Source organism: Notamacropus eugenii, chromosome 6 (genome assembly GCF_028372415.1).
Source record: "Notamacropus eugenii isolate mMacEug1 chromosome 6, mMacEug1.pri_v2, whole genome shotgun sequence".
In the NCBI taxonomy this organism is placed as follows: Eukaryota; Metazoa; Chordata; class Mammalia; order Diprotodontia; family Macropodidae; genus Notamacropus; species Notamacropus eugenii.
The window spans coordinates 39,835,094-39,853,641 of NC_092877.1; the positions used below are offsets into that span (position 1 = coordinate 39,835,094).

Here is an 18,548-nt window from a genome sequence, read left to right on the forward strand (position 1 = left end):
CTGTGAGCCAAGCAGATGTTCCCCTCACCTCAACTGACTGGACAGTTGTTCCCAGCCTGGTTCTTGACTCCTGTCTGCCCTGATGAATCAGAGAAAGGTGACTAATGGCAAGAACCACCACAAGTACCTGACATGTGAAGCTCCCCTGGCCTTGTGGTGTTTGCTCAGAAAGCAGGCTGTTAAGCTCCCTCAATTTAAAAGCACTAGAACTGGCCTTAATGCAAAGTAACAATCAGGGTGAGCCCTCTGCATCATAATTTCTCCCTAATTGTTCTTCCTAAAGCAGATGGGTAAGCCATCTGACACACAGCAAACACAAGGGAGGAGCCTAGGACTGGGCTAACCCTGTAGAGAACCCTTCTGAGGGCACTTGGGGCAGCAGTCACTGGAGTGTATTCATGATAAAGGGAAGGGCCAGGGAAGTATATGACACAGCAGAGGACGGAGCTGGGAAATACTCAGAGTGTAAGAAACCAAAAAGGAACCTTTATTCTCTTCTCTCCCAAACTTCTCTGAGTGAGCAAATGCTTGACTAAGGTCCTGAGCAACTCTTGACCATCCACATCTTAACCTTAATGGTCTTTGAAAATCAAATCTTAACTACATAAAGAAATCAGATGAACAAAGAGAAATTAGCAGCAGTAACTGGCAAAATTCAACAGAAATTCTTAACCTTTAGCAACCAGGTGTACCTCAAGCCCTATTTACCATACAGGATAACAAAGTGATTCCAGTCTACCCAGAAACGGAACATTAACAGAGCCCTAGATACTGCTACTATATCATCTTATTTCCCTCTCTGAAGGTCAAATAGCTGGTCATTAGATCTGGTCATACATCTGGGTTAGGGTAGTCGGACATGTTTACATAAGGACACCAAAAGTTCTTTGTCCTTCCCTTACCCCACCTCCCCTACAGCTTGAAGTTTCTACCATTAGAGTAAATGTGGATGAGACAGGAAGCCCTGTTAAAATGCAAGGGTGCTCCCTAAAGTTATAATACACAAACTCACTAATTCCCATTGTGACAAAGCGATGGATTAATTTGCTTGATTATCTGGGAATAGAATGTGAGGAGGTGCATAACAGCTCATATTCAGGTAGCCCTCTCACTTTTATAAAGTACTTTCTATACCACAATTACTACTTTCTATTTTACAGATAAAACAGAGGCTCTGATAGGTCAAGTAATTAGCCAATAGTCACATAGCCAGCAAGTGGTGGAGCAATGATTAGAACAGAAATCTCCTCCCTCCAAAGCAAATACTCTTTCCTCAACAACATATTTCCTTTCTGATGGGAGGATCAGGGAAAGTGAAAGTCAAGAGTATACAATACTCCCTTGGGAAAGCAGGCCCAGGTGGGGTGTCACAATGAGGAGTTAGGGTATGGCATTAGGTCACTGGGTACTTGGAGCAGGGAAAACCTAATATGAGGGACCTTAAGGAGTAAACAAAGGGACAACCAAGACAAACTCCATCTCCGTCACAGCTTTACTTGGGAAGACATTTTAGTGATGAACACATTCAGAGATTACCTTTATTAGGGAACATCAAGGATACAGCAAGGATAGAAAATAAAAATGGCCAAAACCAATGATAAAAATATTCAACTCTCCACCTCTTACTGGAAAAGTGATGGACTCGAGATGCAGAATAAGATATATTTTTGGACACAGCCAATATTGAAATTTGTTATTCACATGTAGGCATATTTGTTACAAGGTCGTTGGGATTTTTGGTTTTTTGCAATTTGAGAAGAGAGAAGGAAAGCAGAGGGAGAATCTAGGGAGAAAGAAAGAACAGAGGGGAGAAGGAAAGGGAAGGAGGGTTATTGAAGTATTTTTCAAATGTATAGAAAAGAATAAAAAGTTCATAAAGAATCACAGACAAGTTAGACAACAATGAAAATTATATGTTTAATTTATTATATGCCTTTTAAAAAAAAGCAAATCATATATGCCATATAGATCCACAGTTTCATATACAACCCTTTTTCTGTTCCACTAGGTATCTGAAAATGCTTGCTTCGTTTGGTGCTTGCTAAGTTGAGGATTTTTTAAAAATGAAAGAAAAAATGCTTAAAGAAGAGACAAAAAAAGAAATGCTACAAAGAAGCAGCTACATTCCTAACAGAAGTAGAACAAGGCCTCAACTATGGCTCCTCACAGATGTCTGAAGGCTTCCAAAATGAGGAGAACACATGAATGGTTTGGGTCCTACTGGAGGAACCACTGTGAAAGCAAGCCTGGCTTCAGAACCATATCTCAAAGCCTTGTAATATTTGCACTAAAAATCACTTTAAATATCATCTGGTCCACTTACCTAGACTTAGGGTCATATTACCTGGATATGAATCCAAACTCTGACACTTTACTACCTATGTAGTAGATTTCTATGAAGAAATCACTTGATTCCCTGGGTTTCAGTTTACTCATTTATAAAACTTAAGGGATAAAACTAGATGATCTAAAGATCGTAGGCCCTTCCAGTTCAACATCTATGACCCTATGACTACCTCCATTTTATAAATAAAGAGGGTCCCAGAATCCAAAGTGATAAACCGAAACCAGCAAATAATCCATGTCAAAATTAATCCAATCCAAAAAGCACTTAGTAAGGGCCCTTTGTAAGGGACTACACTAAACAGTGGAGATGAAAAGACAAAAATAAAATAGCCATCAAGCAGCTGAAGGGGTAGAATGCATTGAAGGAAATTGGAGGCACAGTGTCTGGCACATAGGACATACTTAATAAATGTTTATTGACTGACTATAACAACTAGAATTCTTAACATCTTTGATGTTATGTACCCCTTAGTCTGTCTAATGAAGCCAAGAGACTCCTTCTCAGAACAATACTTTCCAATGCATAAAATAAAATACATGGGATTACAAATGAAACCAGTCATATTAAAATACAATTATCAAAACATTTTTTTAACAAGTTTGTGTTTCCCAGGTTATAAACCCCTGGACTGGAGGGCTCAGGAGATGACCCATTAGCTGAACCTCGGATCAAGCTAAGAATTCTGAGAAGTCCAGGTTGGACCTTCCCCCTCTACTGCCTCCTTAACTCCAGTCAAAATCTTGGAACAAGGAGCAGCGGAAAAAATCAAAGTCACAGCTCTAATACCTATAAACATGTGGCCCTAATATCAGGCAAAGAATCTCTGAAAACTCAAGTGATGAGTAAGCAATCCATGAAAAGAAACTAAGAAGTAGGAAGAGATGAGGCAGACATGATGGAAGATACTTTTGTCAGAGGTCACCTTGAGCTAGGAAAAAATAAATCAGAAACACTCTAATAGGCTGAAAAGTCTCCCTGACAATACCATGGAACAGAGTTAGCAAGTGGCAGTAGCAAAGAGAAACAAGCATTCTAGTAACCGAATACCCAGAAGTGGCCTTGCATGTTTAGTTTTTTTAAAGGTCTAATGTTAGAGGACCTGAATTCAAATCTCACCTCTGCTACTTACTATCTATGTGACCTTGAGGAAGTCATTTCACTTCTCTGGGCCTCAGTTTTCTCCTCTGTAAAATGAGAAAGGTCAGGTTAGATCACATTTAAGGTCCCATTCTGCCTTTCTGATCTAGCAGTCTATTTCTCAAACGATAACATAGGCAATGAAAAGGCTGATGGCCCCAAGTAGAGGGTTAAAAAGAAGCCAGAGTGTCAAGATTTTTTTAAAATCTTACCCCATCCCCAAATAAGAAAAAATGACAATTAGAGAAGGATCTCAACATCACAGAAAACTAATCACAACAAGAAAATGAGTCATTCCCTAACTGATAAATAGCCAAAGGATATGAATAGGTAGTTTCCAGAGGAAAAAATCCAAACTATCAAGAGCCATATAAAAATGTTCTAATTCACTAATAGAGAAATGCAAATTAAAACAACTCTGAGATACTACCTCACACCTATCAGACGGGCTAAAATGACAAAAAAAAAAAAAAAGAGGAAAATTATAAATACTGGAGGAGTTGTAGAAAAATACTTTGGTGGAAAGACCATTCTGAAAAGCAATTTGGAACTATGCCCCCCCAAACCATTAAACTATGCATACCCTTTGACCCAGCAATTCTTCTACTAGGTCTACACCCCAGAGGGATTAAAGTAAGGAAGAAAGGACTCATATGTACAGAAATATTTATAGCAGCTCTTTTTGTGGTAGCAAAGAACTGGAAACTGACAGGATGCCCATCAATTACGGAATGACTGAACATTGAATGGTGTATGAATGTGATGGAATACTATTGTATTGTAAGAAATGATGACAAGGATGATTTCAGGAAAGACTTGTATGAAATGATATAAAGTGAAGTGAGCAGAACCCCTGCAATAGCAATATTATAAAGATAACTTTGAAAGACTTAAGAACTTCAATCAGTGCAATAACCAAGCACAGCTCCAAAGGACTCATGATAAAGCATGCTACCAGCTATCTACAGACAGAAAGCTCAGAATACAGACTGAAGCACATTTTCTTCTCTTCTCTCTTTTTCTTTATTTTTTTACCTGGCTAATGTAGGAATTTATTTTGCATGATCAGACATATTTATAATGGATTTGGTTTTTCTTGCTTCCCATTGGGCGGGGAAAAGGGGTAGAGAGAAGTCAGAACTGAAAAGAAAATAAAATTGAGTTAAAAAAAATAAAGAAAACTTATCACAAAGCAGAAGTTACAAATATACTTTATCTTCAAAGCAGGAGGGAAAATAAAGTGGAAGGAGGAGGAGTACTGGGAAGGGGAAAAGTACTAGGAGAGAACTGAGAAAGGGTAGCAGGGTACAGGATTCCTAACCAGAATGAAAACTGGAACTAAAACACAGTATTCACTGACGAGTTAAAATGTCCTGGGAGCCACAAAGGGTCAATATACAAGTTCAGATTCAAGCTTGCGGCTTTCCCATTCAAAGGCCTACATTGGCTGAGCACCTACTATATGACAAGCATAGTTCTGTCATGACACTCAGGACTGGAGTGAAAAGCACAAAACCTAAACCCTCTCTTAATAGAAAAGTGGGAGCAAAAAAAAATTCTGTAATAAACATCTGCTAACAAATTACCCCTGCGACAAACTGGGTGATTTTGTATTTTAAGCTATTTAAATGACTCAGAAGCAGCCTGAAAGGAACACCAGGACAAAGGACCTTTTAGATCATCTAGACCAACCATCACATTTTACAGATAAAAAGCCCCAAAGATGGGAAATGACTTGCCAAGATCACCCAGGAGCAGGTACAGAGCTGGTTTTGGACCCAGCTTCCCTGGATCCAAACCTTATATGATTGCTATTCTGTTGCCCAATTGCACTGAAGCTGCGTCAGACAAGAAGGGGTAAGTACCTTGAAGTGCAACACCCTCGGGAAGGATTTTCATGCTCTTCCAAAAAGCCTTTGATGTGGTACAGAGCAAAGAACACTGTCTGGGAGGAAAGGCGAGGGTTCCTGTCGCAGCCTCCATGTCAACCAGGATCGTGGGATCACACAGCTTGAGCTAGGAGAGACTTTCGGGGCCATCTGGTGCAACCCCCTCATTTTTCAAATGAGGAAACTGAGGTGAAGTTTCTTGTCCAAGATCAAACAGGTATTATCGCAGCCAGAAACTGAACCCAGGCCTCCTGACCTCGAGGAAAGCACTGTTTTACACTTCAGCACACTACCTTTCTACTGTGTGATCTGAGGCAAATAATAAAACATCTCTATTCTTTCTCAGTTTCCTTACTCATTCAATAGGCTTGATAATAATAACTGCTCTCTCCCATGTCCTGAAGTTGTTACAGGCAGAAAGGTCCATGTGAGAGTGCCATATCATGGTAAGGCTCTGTCATTCAGAATACAGCTGACCTCCTGTTAGGTTGTAAAATCCAAGAAGGGTGAAGCATAACAAACAACTAGGTGGCAGAGTAGAGTGTGGGACTTCAGTCCAGAAAGATCTGAGTTCCAATCCTATCTCAGACACTTAACAGTTGTGCAACCCTGGACAAGTCATTTAACTTCTCTGAGATTCCGTTCTCTCATCTATAAAAGTTGAGATAATAATAGTAACTGTCACCGAGTCATCATGAGGCTCCAATGAGATAACATATGGACAATGCTTGGCAAACCTTAAAGCACCACGTAAATGCTAGATATTATTACTGCACTGCTTCCATCCTCCTTACAGATTACACCAACAACATGGAAAATGGTATCCAATGCTGCCATCATAGGTAAGAAAGGACATACAAGGAAATCATCAATCCAAATACCATATCAATCTCACTCCCAAAGATGGCTCTATATGCAGACAAAGGATATCCAGGAAAATCCACAAGGCCTTCATAACAACCACCCTGAAGTATGCAGAGAAAGCATGATGAGGGGAGAAGACTCAGGGAAGGGAGGTGATCGGCCCATGCCAGGCCTCAGGCCTGGATCTTCTGTCTCCAAGCCTATGAAGCTTCTATTCAGCCAAAGAAGGCTTCATCTCCCTGCCCTTCCTGGATGTCCCTTACCTGGTCCATTTACCACTAGTGGTTTTCTAAGAACACAAACAAGACTGTCCAAACAGGTTGTCCTTGTTTCCTGGGATTTACTAAAGTACAACACTGTTACTTCCCATCCCTCAATTTTCAAGACCAAACTATGTGGACACCTTTCCAAAACTTTCCCCATAACATACTTCATGAACAAATATTAATATTCTTCAAGAGTGAGACAAGAAAACAAATTCATCATGGTTCCAACCTACCTATTTGTAAATGCCTGTTTGTCATGAATTTAACAATCAACGCATACCAACATTTCAATATGTAAAAAACAAGAAACGACTGTATGAGAACCTGTGGACTTCAGTAAGTTTGTTTCATATAGAATATATTTATATATAACTTAACAAAGGTAATAACAAAATTGTTCTATTTGTTTCAGTCCCCTTCACTTCCTTTTCTTTTCTTCTGTGTATATTTTAAATGTTGCTTGATGCTTGTATTAACTGTATATCTCTCACTACCCTTTAACCTCCCAACCACCTCTTCAAATAGAAGTGCTTCCTTATAATATGGTTAGTCAAGAAAAGCCACAGCACCATTGAACATATCTGAGAACATATATCTCATGCTGCATCCCTACTCCATCACTTCCATCCTACTTTTTCTGGTGCTTGTGGTATATCATTCCCCTTCAAACACCTCATGGATTAGCCATACTAGCCTGTGTGTTTTTCCCCAGAAACAATGCTTCATCTTGCATTTCTATGTCTTTGTACAGATTGTCCTTCCATATCTGGAATGCACACCATCTTCACCTCCTCTCTGATCTCCCCAGTTGCTAATTTCTTCCGCTGTCCAAAATTATGTTGTGTATATATGCATATACACGGGTATGTGTGTGTGTGTGTATTTAATTGACTATGAAGGCATTGCTTCTCTTCCCCACTCCCAATAGAACATAAGCTCTTTGAGAGCAAAGACTATTTTCTTTTTGTCCCAGCAAGTGGGTATAACATAATAGGTATCTGGTAGATGTTTATTAGGTAAATTAATGAAGGAACAATCTAAGATTTATTGTCTCCCCTTTCTATTCATCACACTTAGATTAAGACTTAGATCACCATTATCCCTTCTGAAGAGGGCAGAACACTCCCATGTATATTCTACAGCTATGCATCTTCCCCATCAGTTCTGGTCTCATTCAGGTACCTTCTTTTCTATGAAACCTTCACTGATCTTCCCCAGACAGAAAAGGATCTCTGCCTCCTTGGATTTTTCAATGCATTTTGTATAACCCTCTCTTGGGCACTTATCACATTGTAATGTCATATTACCATTCCATTCATATGTGTGCCTGTTTTATCTCACCTACAAGAAAGCAGACTCAGGGAAGGCAGAGACCCTCCCTGTCTGTCATTCATCTCTGTAGTCCCTACAGTACCTAGCACAGGATCTCACATAAAGCATGCACTCAAAAACTGTTTCACTGAATTGAATACAAAAAAAAAATGAAAGACAAAGACACTGGAGGAACAAGGAAAAGAGGGGAACTAAGGCACTGAAGACTTTAAATGAGACAATACAGGCAATCTAGGTTGTGATGCTATCAAGGTTTCTCCCGGCATTCTCCTGAGTCACTCTAGTACCATATACATGCAATTCCCATATTTGCAAGACTGTTCAGAGAACACATGCCATGAGTTCAGATAACTCTATGCCAAACAATTCAAAATGCTCTAATAATCCAGTGAGACACATGGCAGTTCAAAAAAGAAACTTCAGTAGCCAGAGAAATCTTTCTTTCAGAAGCCCCGCAGCCGTCACATACATGCCCAGGCCAATGATCTTGTCTGGCATCTTAAGTACTCTTCAGAGGCCCATAAAAATCCTAGAGGACCATCAAGGTGGCACAAAAATTATTGTCCACACATTAGTCAAACAGAAAGGGTCACTGGCCCAGAGGCTGCTTAATACAACCTGGGTTCTGGTTGTGCCGTAAAAGATACACAGACAAGATGGAGAAGTGGTCCCAGTGCCTGCTGAAGGGCTCAATCAGCCCACTTTGAATAGCATATTCCCTAACTTCTTCAGAGTCCATCAGCAGAAGCCACAGAACTCTGTCTTTGGTACCACCCCCAACCTTTTCCTCCTCCATGGCAATCTCTTCCTGCCTCCCCACTTCAAGTATACAGTACCTTCCCTCAAACACAATGTACCATGAGGCACAGTTCCCAATCCTGTAAATGCCATCTGTAAGCCAAAGGGACACTTTGTGGGTATGGTCCTTCCTTGATTTTATAAGCCAAGAATTTCGTGAGAGAATAGCATCTCTCTTTGGAATGACCATCATAACAATACTTTCTATTTTCTGTTCTCAGAGAAGGATCTAATTCTTAACCTTTATACCTTAGTTTAAGTTCAAATTAATGTTCATTACTTAGAATCAAAGATTTAAAACTGGAAGAGAAACCTTGGAGATCATGTAGCCCAAATTCCTCATTTTTCAGATGAGGAAACTGAAGTTTAGGGAGGTAAAGGATCTACCCAACATCATCACAGGTATAAAGTCCCTGAGCCAGTATTCGAACCCAGATCTCTGACTCCAAATTCAACCCCTTTTGCACTGCCTATACTCTTAGAAAAACAAGCCAGGAATAGAAAAGAAAACAGAAATAAAGGACAAAAAGAGGGAATGAATTGGAGAAAGGCAACAATAAAAATCCAGAAGGGTATGAAGGAAGATTTTTTTAAATGGGCAGTGGGGGAAGAACTCAGAGTATACATCCTCTCTCTTTCAGAGCACTTATGGAAAAGACTAGCCCTAGGGAAAAACATTTCAGATTCTGATTTCACAGGCTCAAGAAAAACACCAGGGTGTTGCCCTTTCCTTTAAAAAGTTTACACCCAGTTTTTGGGTAGCTTACTCTAACACACTGTGTACTCACTCCCCTGCCTTTTTGGGATTGGCGGATTATTCGCTTATGGGCAGCAAGTGCTTTCTAAAAATCCTATGAAAAAATGCCATTTCTGCTCTGCACCTGGTTAGACTCCTTTCAACACATTTAAGGAGTCATTTTTCATCTGAGTCATGTCTTTGGGGCTCCCTCCAGTCTATGGTTTACTTTCTCTGCCAACTTCCATTGCAGTTCTAAGTCTAGATGATATATTAAATATATAGCGATGCAACACCTACTGTGTTGGGTTTGGGGTTTTTGCTTGCTTAAAAAATCAAAGATCCAAAACTGAGTCTATGTCTAATTAGATGGGGGACAGGGGGAGGGGGAGAAAACTTTCTAACCACCAGGTAAGTGAGAATAAAAGCTGCAGCACAGTCACAGGATGGTTTACACTTGCCTCAGTGAACTGGAAAAGCTTAGTAAGCCTACGAGCCAGTCAGCCAGACCACATTTGGAGGCAAGGATTCCACAACGCCCCCAAACTCCACACTCGCTTGCAGAGGCAGCAATTTCAGAAAAGACGGAATGGCCCTGAGTGGCCAGCCCACTGCTTGTGACTAAGTCTTCTTCACAGGCACTCTGTGCTATTTCCCTTACATATTTATGAAGCCCTCGCTTAAACACTGCTTAATTAAAATACAAGGTAGGAAAACAAAACAGGCAAATCCTAGAAGGAAAGCACACAGGAAACTGGGACCTCTTAGCCAACAACACATTAAAAGCAGGCCTGCTGCTTCTTTTCCCCACATTGTTGTGTGTACATCTTGACCAGTATCCCTGCCTAGCTACTGGCCTCTCCCCTGAAAAGATGAAGCTATTTCTAACCAAGTTTACTGTGGGTATTCAGAGCTGCAAGTCAATCACATGGTCAATTAAACCAGAATAGAATCAATTGATCCATAAATGATCAGGTTACAGCGAGCCATATCAGTCTCAGGAAATTACTGCATTGTCCATATTTAGGCATCAGTGTGTTTTACTGGTTGACACCAAAGCTAGAACTCTACTTTCAGTGCACCCTTTGATAAACATACATACAAGATATATATATATATATATATGTATATATATATATATATATATACATATATATATATATATACATATATATATATATATATATATATATGTATACACATACACACACACACACACATATACACCCCAAAGGAGAATTTCACCTCCACTGTACTTACTTACATGTATACAATCTATCACAGAAACAAAAATAAAATATTAGGTATATATATTATATTTATACACACAGAAAAAAATTAAAATCACAAGTGATTACAAACTATGGTAGCAGACGTTTATAAAATGAATATACCATAAAAATCTCATTTATTTGTAGATATACAACTAGGAATTTTTGCACTTGGAACAAGTAGTTCTCAGGGATACCACAGGAAGACACAGGTGGTACATAAAAGGAGTCATCCTGGGTTGTCACCTTATGACAAAAAAAGGATTGTCCACAGGATGGTACTATTGGCACCCTTTAAATTTCATACCCTAAGGTAAAGCCCCAGTTATCCCACCTCAGTTAGGTTCTGGGCATTTGTACATCCAGAATTTAGAAGACATGAAAATGCAAACATGGATTAAGTTAAAAGAAAAGCTATACAGATAGAAAATAAATGGTCCCAACCCTCATAGAATTAGGAGCTTAGTAGGAGAAATATGAACACACACAAATATGACACAAAAATACACTTTCTCAGTGTAGTTTTCCCTGATCTCTCCAGCTAAACATATTCTGTACTACATCGAATCTTCCTAGAATACTTTGTATCTCTCTTTTACCCCAATCCCAGAACTTAGTAGGGGTAGCTAGGTGGCACAGTGGATACAATGCCAGACCTAGAGTCAGGAGGACCTGAGTTTAAATATGACCTCAGACACTTACCAGCTGTGTGACCCTGAACAGGCCCCTTAACCCTGTTTGCCTCAGTTTCCCATCCGTAAAATGGCTGGAGAAGGAAATGGCAAACCACTCGATTACCTCTGCCAAGAAAACCCCAAACGGGGTCACGAAGAGCTGGACTGAAAAAGCAACTGAACAAGAACAGCATTTAGCATGTCTTATGTAGTGAAACAGGGGTGGAGCTGGGATGGCAGAGTAACAGCACGGACTTTCTAGAGCGCTCCTACCAAGCCCAGCCAAATACCCGTTAAAAATGGCTCCAAACAAGTTCTGGAGCTGCAGAACCCACAGAATGATGGAGTGAAGCAAATCTCCAGCCCAAGACACCCTGGAAGGTCACCAGGTAGTGTCTATTGTGCCACGCTGGTAGCAAAGCACAGTCCAGTGTAGGCCGTAAGCGCACAGAGGGGACCTCAGCAGGCCTGTGGTAGTTTTCAGACTTCATGACCCCAAAATGCTGAGGATAAATTGGAAGGTCAATGGAAAAAGCCTGTAGGACCAGTGCTGGAGGGTGAAGTGTTCTGGTCCCAGCCCCAGGGCAGCTGAGGGGGGAGGGGGCAGAGGAACCTGTGGCAGCCAGGAGATAGCTGCAGCCACCATTTCTGGAGTTCCAGGCCCACAGACTGTGTGGCAGGTCAAGAGGCTGACAGTACATCCCCACCCCCACTGCAAGCAGAGAACTACCTTGACAAAGAGCTCAAAAGTCAAGTAAAAGACTGGAGAAATGAGCAAAAACCAGAAAAAGAATCAGACTATAGAATCTTACTTTGGTGACAAGGAAGACCAAAGCATGCAAACAGAAGAAAACAAAGTCAAAGCTCCTCCATCCAAAGCCTCTAAGAAAAATATGATTTGGTCTTAGGTCATGGAAGAGCTCAAAATGGTTTTGAAAATCAAGTAAGAGAAGTAGAGCAAAACTTGGGAAGAGAAATGAGTGATGCAAGAAAACATGAAAAATGAGTCAACTGCTTGCTAAAGGAGACCCAAAAAAATGCTGAAGAAGATAACACTTTAAAAAATAGACTAACCCAAAAGGCAAAAGAAATCAAAAAAGCCAATGAGGAGAAGAATGCCCTAAAAAGCAGAATAGGCCAGATGGAAAAGGAGATTTAAAAGCTCACTGAAGAAAATCATTCCTTAAAGATTAGAATGGAGCAGATGGAAGCTAACGGCTTAATGAAAAATCAAGAAATTATAAAAGACAACCAAAGGAATGAAAAAATAGCAGATAATGTGAAATATTTCATTAGAAAAACAACTGACCTGAAAAACAGATCCAGGAAAGACAATTTAAAAATTATGGGACTCCCTGAAAGCCATGATCAAAAAAAAAAGAGTCTAGATAGCATCTTTCATGAAATTTTCAGGAAAACTACCCTGATATTCTAGAACCAGTGGGTAAAATAAATATTGAAAGAATACACAGATTACCTCCTGAAAGAAATTCAAAAAGAAAATCTCCTAGGAATATTGTAGCCAAATTCCAGAGTTCCCAGGAGAAAATATTGCAAGCAGCCAGAAAGAAACAATTCAAGTATTGTGGAAATACAATTAGGATAACACAAGATCTAGCAGCTTCTATATTAAGGGATCAAAGGGCTTAGAATATGATATTCCAGAAGTCAAAAGAACTAGGATTAAAACCAAGAATCACCTACCCAGCAAAACTGAGCATAATACTTCTGGGGGAAAAATGGTCATTCAATGAAATAGAGGACTTTCAAGCATTCTTGATAAAAAGACCAGAATTGAATAGAAAGTTTGACTTTCAAATACAAGAATCAAAAGAAGCATGAAAAAGTAAACAAGAAAGAGAAATCACAAGGGACTTACTAAAGTTGAACTATTTACATTCCTACATGGAAAGATAATATTTGTAATTCTTGAGACTTTTCTCAGTATTTGGGTAGTTGGAAGGATTATACACATATAGACAGAGGGCACAAGGTGAGTTGAATAGGAAGGGATGATATCTAAAAAAATAAAATTAAAGTGTGAGAGAAAAATATATTGGGAGGAGAAAGGGATAAATGGAATGGGGCATATTATCTCTCACAAAAGAATCCAGAAAAAGCTTTTTCAGTGGAGGGGGAAAGGGGGGAAGTAAGAGGGAAGAAGTGAAGCTTACTCTTATCACATTTGGCTTAAGGAGGGAATAACATGCACACTCAATTTGACATGAAAATCTATCTTACACTACAGGAAGGTAGGGAAGAAGGGGATAAGTGGGGTGTGGGGGGAATGATAGAAGGGAGGAGAAATGGTGTAATTAGAAGTAAAACCTTTTGGGGAGAGACAAGGTCAAAAGAGAGAATAGAATAAATGGGGGGCAGGACTGGATAGAGGGAAATATAGTTAGTCTTCCACAATATGACTTTTATGGAAGTCTTTTGCATAACTACACATATATAACCTATATTGAATTGCTTTTCTTCTCAGGGGGGATTGGTGGGGAGGAAGGAGGGGAGAGAAGTGGGAACTCAATGTTTTAAAAATGAATGTTAAAAATTGTTTTTGCATGCAACTGGGAAATAAGAAATACAGGTAATGGGGTATAGAAATCTATCTTGCTCTACAAGAAAAATAGAGGAGATGGGGATAAGAGAAGGGAGGAGTGTGACAGAAGGGAGGGCAGATTGGGGGAAGGGGTAATCAGAATGCATGGTGTCTTCATGTGGGGGAGGGAAGAGATAGGGAAAAAATTTGAAACAAAAAATCTTGTGGAAATGAATGTTGAAAACTAAAAATAAATAAATAAAATTTTAAAAAATAAAGCAGAAACAATTTTTTTTTAGTTTGTTATTAGTAGCTATACTTCCTAGTGCAGTGGTTTATGCACAGTAGGTGCTTAATCAATATTAGTTGCATTGAATTGAACTTTATTCGGTAAGCCATCAAAAACCTTTGCAAATATGTGTGTGTGTGTGTGTACGTGTGTGTGTGTGTGTGTGTGTACTGTGTACCTAATATTAAAAATGATTAAATGACTTGGGAGAACAAACTTGGAGATTTTTTAAATAATTATTTACACAAAGATAAATTATGTGCTAATTACAAAACATTTTTATCAGTTCATCTAAGTAGGTATCCAAAATCTATTCAATATAAGATTATAGCATTTTCTTTCCATTAAGAACAGAGACTTATAGAAATCAACTATTGCCTTAAGATAATATTTACTTTGTTGTACTATCCATTTTGCAACAAAGTTCATTAACTGTGCAACTCAGGGATGAAATCTGCATTTTGTTGGTTCAGCCATTTAATGTGACTGCTGCTGAAGGACATGTTTAATGGCATTTGAAGTATTTACTTATGAAAGTAACAGTTTTATTGGTTAAAACCAATAAACATATTCCTTTGACTACATTGAACTGAAATCTCTCAACTTTAGAAAGACAAAGTCTGGGAAGCACTAGACTAGGAAAATTTCTTTTAAAGATAGAAGAGTAGAAATATCAAAAGGAACCAGATTCCTCACATACTCCTTTGAAAGAAAAACCACACCACACAAAAAAATAAAAATCAACCAAAACAGAACCAAAGTGTTCAACACAAAGTAAAGAACACCAATTTTTTTAACACTATGGAGCAACTGAATCATCTAAAGTTCCAGAAGCAATGGAAACATAAAAAGAACCAATGCAAGATAAGTGAGAGATGCCCTCAAACTGATAACACATTCAAAAAAATTTAGAAGTTGGCAAAGGTCAGAAAATCATAAGACAAAATAAAAGAGAGCATGGTACAATAGAGAGAAAATTAGATTTGGAGTCAGAAGACCTGGGTTCAAATCTCAGCTCTGCTACTAGTTACTATTGGTGTGACAAATCATATAACCTCTCTGAACTTTGGTTTCATCATCTATAAAAAGGGAGAGAGGCTGAACTAGATGCCCCCAGCTCTAACTCCATAACCCATGTGAAGGGGGTGGGGAACTCAATTTAGAACTAAAAGATGTGAAAAAGACCAACAGCAAAAAACAAAGAGGTCTAGAGGTCTTCAAGCAGAAGTGAACGACCATTGGATTACTTGTCAAAGATGTTGTAGACAGGACTCACACTGTTTGATAAGAAGTGGAATTGATGACATCTAAATTTCCTTCCAACTCTCAGATTCTTTGATTCCATAAAAATAACCAATATGGAGACTAAAGAGAAAAAAATTGAAACAACTAAAAACAGATTTATTATAGCATAAAATAAAATCATATGCAATACAAATGTCCTGAAAATATAACCCCCCCAAAATCATTTTATTTTTTAAAATTTTTAATAAAAAACATTCAGGTTCAAAGCTAGAGAACAGATCATGATGCAGCAGACTCATAAGTATTGAAATCCAAGAAAATATGGAAAAAGAAAATAATGTGAATACCTTATTTGAGGGTAGAATAAAATAAAACTTCCCTGAATAAGAAAAAACTAAGCAGGGGAATACAAATAGGAAAAATCCCTGTGCCTCCAACATTGAAGAACTCAAGATTTAGCTCACCTAGACATATTATAGTCAAGCTTTATACATACATAATAATTACAAGGAGAAAAAGAAACCTTCAAGCTGCCAGAAAAAATAGAAAACTCTCTCTTACTAAAGAACACAGAAGCAAATTTCAAGGGAACAAAGGATAAATTAAAGAAATTAGAATTCTATAGAAAAAAAGGCTAAAAAGAGAAGGCTAAAAGCAGAAATGTTTAAAATGCTAATACAGTACATCATGGCATTCATGTCTAGCATCAGTCCAATGGCATAACCACCACAACCGTTGCTATGAGAAGGCAAACATTGGTCATCATCACATTGCATTCTAAGCTAAATGATGTTCTTACAGCCTAAAACTCTTAAAGCCTAGTATATGAAATATTCCTATGAGGGAAGCAAAAATGATATAGCATAAAAGGTCAGGAATTATTGAATATTAAAGTTGGAAAGCACAGATGATACAGTTAACTAATTTTACAGATAAAGAAACAAAGGCATAGAGAAAGGAAATCAATTGCTCAAGGTCACACAATTTAGTGGCAGAGCTGGGACTAATATAAAGAAGGTCAGAACTGAGAGAGATCTTTGAATAGGAAATATAAAATATCAGAGCTATAATGAGCCTCAAAAATCATCTAGTCTAGTCTTCTCAACTTAGAAAGGAAGATGCTTCACCCAAAGAGATAAAGTGTCATGTCCGTGGTCACACAATTCCATCCAGCCCAGAGAAGAAAAGGTAATCTTATTATTGGAAAAGAAATATAAATGAACAAATGAATGAAGTATTTATTAAGCACTTACTAAGTACAAAATGTCATGCTAATAATACGTAATTCTGACTCTATTTGAAATGTATTAAATGGAATAAGAGGGGAAAAAGCAAGATCCCATTAAATTCATCAGTGCCTTCCACATAACAGGAGCTCAATAATTACTTATTGAATGAATGATTTAATATAGCATGGCTCCTTTTTACAAGGGACTAACCAACTAATCCTTAGAAGTTGAATAAAAAAAAGATGCAGAGGGCAACAACTAAAAGAGACCCAGCCTAGCATATTTCATATTCCTTCAAAGCCAAAGATGAATAATATATCTGACATTAAGAAAATAGATAGGTTTATGTAATAAAACTCATGGAAATGGTGAGGGCAGCATAGGCGAAACTACAGAACAATTTTAGGCTATTAGCAAATGCCTTTTCAAAAGCTGGAAAATACATGCAGCATCGCAGTTTTCAATATCTAAGTGAACGTAGTGAATCGTTCTCTAAAAGCCTTCCTTTACGTGCATTTCACTCTCCGTGAGCCACCTTTCATTAAAAGTTAAACTTAACCAATTGCTGATCTGGTCTGCATCTGTGCCATCATCATTAAGTCCCTACACAGGTAAATGGGGTGAAAGGCCAAAGGGCGCAGCTTCATTAACTCTATCATAACCAAATAGTAAGCTACCAAAGATACTGGTCCCTGAAGACTTGGGTAATATCACTTAAGGTTCTAGAGGACAGAAATGTTCAATGTAGCTAATTCCTTGTGTTGAGTTAACATAGACTGGACTAGTTACTGGTATACCTTACTTGAGCTATGTGGGCATCTATGTTCCACAGCTAAAGATTACAACCTAACCATGATCTCTGTGAATGGCCCAGCACCCAACTTTCTGGTGATGAGCTCTCCACACTTAGCTGCTGCTTGAGTAGCTCAGAGTCATCCCTGAGTCCACCCTACACTGTCTGTTTAATTTAGGAGAATCTATTAGAGAATTTACACTCTGTTGGCCTAGTCTTAAAATTATTTCAAGATTACCTCCAAGCAAGGAGGAGATATCAGAGGGCTTCAGTAAAAACAATACCACCTAAGAGATGGACCAAAATCTATTCCCCTATCCTTGGTCCAGTGAGATGCTAGTCTTACTTACCACTAAATCACATGACATTTGAGTGACAAAATGCTAAGACAGTCCCACTACCAACCATAGGGAATGTCACCTAGCAGTTATAAGACTAGTTGAGCAGGGGCTTATCTTGGCAAAGATACTGGAGTGGTTTGTCATTTTCTTCTCCTGCTCATTTTACAGATGAAGAAACTGAGGAAAACAAGGTGAAGTGACTTGCCCAGGATCACACAGCTAGTAAATGTCTGAGCCTGGATCTGAACTCATGAAGATGAGTTCTGTCATCCTGTCATCTATCATTCCTGACTCCAGGCCTGACCCTCTCTCTACTGCACCACCCATTACCCTCAAATATGATATGAATATGATATTTATCAAAGTACTTGAAAGGATATCTTGTGGAAGAAGAATTAGATTAGTTCTTTTTGGTTACCAAGGACAAAACTAAGAACAGTCAATTTAAGGTATAGAGAGGTAGATTTTGGATGAGTATCAGGAAAAGATGTTTAAAAACAAACAAATACATTTCTTAAAGACTTCCTAGTAATTAAAGGCATCTACAAGTAAAATGGGATGTTGCTGCAGGGAACAGATTTCCCCAACCTCCTACCAAAGATCAAACGTATACTTGCCAATTATTGCAGAAGGGACCTACAAAGTCACACTGAAGTGCCTAAGAGTCTAACCATATGTGATTTTTAGCAAATTGTCAAACAACTTCTGTCAAAGATCTATATTCCCATTGATTTCACTTTCTCAATTTTTTTAATGAACCTGTGATTTTTTAAAATATAGTGAAGCTATAGGAAA

General features: G+C 38.6%; 1 protein-coding gene across 6 annotated transcripts in view; it reads right to left on the reverse strand.

The window, feature by feature from the left end:
* SOX6 (SRY-box transcription factor 6) overlaps positions 1–18,548 on the reverse strand; it is a 666,349-nt gene that overhangs the window by 579,827 nt on the left and 67,974 nt on the right. Inside the window, exon 1 of one of the 6 annotated variants that reach the window (XM_072619578.1) lies at positions 3,477–10,421. The exons of the other annotated variants lie outside the window; for them this stretch is intronic. The gene's annotated coding sequence lies outside the window, so the exon portion shown is untranslated. Of the gene's footprint in view, positions 1–3,476; positions 10,422–18,548 lie in introns of those variants that run through there. 6 annotated transcript variants of the gene reach the window in all.